This window comes from Triticum aestivum, chromosome 6B, assembly GCF_018294505.1.
Source record: "Triticum aestivum cultivar Chinese Spring chromosome 6B, IWGSC CS RefSeq v2.1, whole genome shotgun sequence".
NCBI lineage: Eukaryota > Viridiplantae > Streptophyta > Magnoliopsida > Poales > Poaceae > Triticum > Triticum aestivum.
The window spans coordinates 377,291,205-377,295,655 of record NC_057810.1 but is presented as its reverse complement, the minus strand read 5'-3'; positions in this window follow the sequence as shown (position 1 = coordinate 377,295,655).

Below are 4,451 nucleotides of genomic sequence, written 5' to 3'. Positions count from 1 at the left end.
TTTTTTGTACAATTGATTCTTCTTAGGGCTGGTTGAAATTGGTAGTTTTTTGTTAAATACACTACATATTGTAAGTAGGAGTGAAAGTTAAGCTTTGGAAGTCAATAAGCAAGGCTATTTACATATTGCATATGTGTACATGATTGAAAGTAAATATCAACCATGAGTGACTAATATCTTGATGGAAAACTCGAAACTATGGAATACTAGCAAAAAAATGCATGGTTGGAAATACTAGGAATGTTCAGGTGCGTTGCAACGAATCATAATTAGAATAATACTTATTCACAAACTTGATACAAAACACTCTAATTTTGATATGCATATGTCACTAGAGATATATTATGTTTCAATTAGAATGTATTCCTTGTGCTGTTTTGGTGAGGTCAGGGAGGGATGTGGTTGGTTTTAAGATACTAATTATGAGTTTTTCTGCAAATTGGTATACAAGTGGGATGTTGGTGAGAAAAGGCAACAACTTACCTCACAGTTGTTAGATGTAGATCTAATGGTCAGAAACGACGGATGGCAGACACACCATCATCACGAACTTAGTCTTTTGTAGGAGTACTGGAAAGATCCGTGCATTGCACGGAACATCAAGATGCATTTTTTTATAAAACACTTGTTGTGATTGACCCTTGCGGGAGTAATCCCATGTGTAAAATCTAATGATATCTCAAGAAATATGAGATAAGGTGAAGAGGAGTGGGGTGTGGTGGTGATTGGTGGTCGGACTGAGTGGAGGCATGGGGATTGACGACGCCGGCAGCGGCCACCAGGCAAGTTTGTTCCAGAGGTTTCCTTTCTTAATTGCTCAACAATGAGGTTTGTTGGAGATAAAGATGAACGAGGGAAGGCCTTGTCTGCAAATGTGGAGAGGGGTGTGGGTATCTTTTACTTTAATTTCCATCCATCAGATATAGATCGGACGGTCTATATTGCAAGATGGCAAACATACCATCATGACCAACTCGGTTTTTTATAAGAGATGAAATATAAGTATGGACATACAAATGTATTGTTGATACTTGCTTCCATAAACTAGCATCTACATTCTATTCAATGCCTCAGCATGTGGGGCCTTAGCACAATGACTTCTCGACTGTGTAAAACAAAGATTTTCCTGTCGCCGATAAGGAGGGGGTGACGGCAGCGCGCTTTTTGTCTTGCTCTAGTCCTAGTAGTCATACTAGGTGGTCTAAGCATGTGTAGATTTATTCTTTCTCACGTCTCGTGTTTGCCATACTGCCACGAGTATTGATGAATAGACGGTAAGTTATTCATGGGGAAACCCTTGTTGAGCGTGTTTGCAAGAGAGAGAGAGAGACAACGTGCGTGTGTGATATGTTAGAGATTGAAGCAATGATAACATATTCTTTGTGTATATGTGTGTGGAGGATAGAGAGAGACATGTACATGGAGCTTTGTGTTGGGTAACATGGAGACACATATACATAATTAGAGAGTGAGTGTGTGAGATACACATGCGGACGTGGGGAGAGATGAGGATCCAGATAAATGGGTGTTTGTGCATGTCTGTGTGTGTTTGTGCACGCGTTTGTGTGGGGGAGGGAGTGTGTGTATGTGGAGTAGAGAGATCACTAATGATGTAAACCTAGTATAAGGGAAGGGGGAATGGTGTGACATGTGTAGTAGCGGGATAGCATGGGTGCAGGCGGGGGAGCAGACTATATGGAAGAGACATCGAGTGTGTGTGTGTGGGAGAGGGGTGTGAGAGCGAGCGAGCGAGCGAGAGAGAGAGAGAGAGAGAGAGAGAGAGAGCTAGCGACAGACAGAGAGAGAGAGAGAGAGAGAGAGGAAGAGGGGGGCGAGAGGGGTCGTTTGTGTCCTTAAATGGCGTATAGATAGGGAGACAATGTTGATGTTGTTCTAAATTGGCCTATGTACGAAGACGCAAGGGAAGCGAGTCATCATGTCTGTGATAGGGACTTCATGAGAGATATAGAATAATTGGTGTAGAGAACAATGTGCGAAATCGAGAACGATGATACATTAGGGAGCTATGGAAAGAGTCACGACATATATGTATACAGGGAAGGAGCTGGGGCGGGTCTGCATGTGGGAGAGATAGAAAGAGGAGAGTGGTGCACAAGGAGACAAAGTGTGCTTGTTTGCAGTGGGGGTGGTGTGTGAGGTGAGTGTGCGAGAACCACATAACTAGGGAGATAGACGTTTGGGGGCGACATTTTGTGTGTATGGGAAATATACACTCTACATAGTGCGTGTGCTTGGGAAAGAGAGATAGCGGGAGACCTAGAGAGTGAGGGAAGAGATGTGTGCATCCCCGAGGGACAAAGTGATAGAGACCTATATTGCGGTCCGGACTTTAGGAGAGAGATGGGTGTTAATGTGCTCGTGTGTTGGTGTTTGGGGGAGAGAGCGACTTCTCTATGTGTGTGTGGGTAGGGGCGAGGGGGGTGGTTGGCTTCAGATAAAGAGTGAGGTGTCTATATTTGAGGGACTTTAGCGTAATTGAGATATTGTGCACTCATGGTTGATCAATTTGTTTCACAGTTTGGACTATGAGATAACGATACTTTTGAACATGCGTGATATACCTTGATGTACCAGAATTACAAACCTAAGATTGGAATTTTGGAATTTGACTCCATCATTAGCTTTTGTAATTCATTTAAACGGAGGTACATTTTTAAGCCGGGATTTCGTGATTTCAAATTCATATATCAAACCTAGAGATATACACATACGGGCATGTTCAAACTATATAACCATCCACTTTATTCACACACATACACATTTTTTGCTTTTGTCATCATATTTAGGATAAACACATTTGGAATTTCATTTGAATTGGACCGTATGATGGTATTTTCTTGTAGTACATCAATGATCCATATTTGAATTGAATGGACAATCTAAGTTTTGAGTTGGAGACATTGATTTTCAAAACTTGCACTTCTTTTTGCATGCAAAACAAACAAATTGTCGGCCATGATACCATAGTCGGCCGTACAAGAGCAGAACACTTATAATTTTAGGCGCCAAAAGCTTTCCAACTTCCCGCTCACATCGAAATATCACACGCCCGAAAGTTTAGCCCTGCAATATTCCTGTTTTACCCCTGCCACATGAACGGAAAACGTCTGCTTTGGTAACTCCATTGTTTTCCTCTCTTTGCCCCTAACATTCTTCCCCAGAGCCCGTCCCCTTCCCCTCCCGGACCACCCCAACCACAGCAAGCCACCAAATCTAGTCCTCCACCGGAGCGGTGGGCCTCACACCCCGTCGGATCTACCTTCCGCACCTTGGAACCCCCAACTGCCAACTCACCACTTCACCGGAGCCGCTTCAGCGACTGGCTTGTCCACCGCTCCAGATCTCCTGGACCGCCATCATGGTCCACCGCACCGGATCTTCTTAACCAGAGCCCTCGTCCACCACAGTGTAGGCCCTTCACTGACTCCCTTGTCTGCCCCTTCGCTGGCCCTTCATACAATCCCTCGTCCGCCGCAACAGATCCGCCTCACAGAAAGCACTGTACAACGCGCCCACCGAAGCCTTCGTCCACTGCACCGGACCCGCTCCATGGGTGACATATTCAACTCTGCCGGCCCTGCATTACCGACGCCGCAGCCTCATCAGGTTATTTTGATTTGTACACCTTCGGTTTTTCTCTTTATCGTGCAACTGTTCACTTACCATAGATGAGCTTTCTTGTATGTCAATAGGCGCCTCAACCGTAGCACCGGAGCCGCTTCAGCGACGGTGACAGCCGGACCAAACTCAACCGCAACACAAGCACCATCGACGATCCTTAGCTATCAAGTATGACAACGGTACCCATACGCCATCGAGAATCAGGTATTATTATCCAACGGCCGGCACCTACGTTCACTTTCCTAGCATAAGCACCGCACCTTTGAATTTCTTCAGGGCATCATTCAGTTTTTCATGAGACACGTTATTCTGCTTGCACCCGTAGGGCCATACTTCTGGCAGTGAACATGTTACATGTGCTAAATCACATACCAGTGCACATATAGTTAATATGCTTTAGTTTTGTCCTAATTACTCGCTCCGTTCCAAAATAGATGACCCAACTTTGTACTAACTTTGTACTGAAGTTAGTACAAAGTTGAGTCATCTATTTTGGAACGGGGGGAGTATTACTGTAATTCCTAGATATCACTACCTACTATTCTACTTCTTGAATGCTATACTTACGATAATGGTGTTGTTCTGATGCCACCTGTTGGTTCCATCAGACTGCTTAATCTTCTCTATGCTTAATTACACATCAGCAAACTAGCATGTGGTTCCGCTGCTTTTCGTTCGTTTTACCCTACATTTTCTGATGCTAGCTATTACATCACTGCCCCGAGCCTCTGTTCATTACTTGTTTGTGTGTTATTGATCGTCCCTAGTTGCATGACTAATTTTATGCTTCTATTAATTATGGAGCTGCC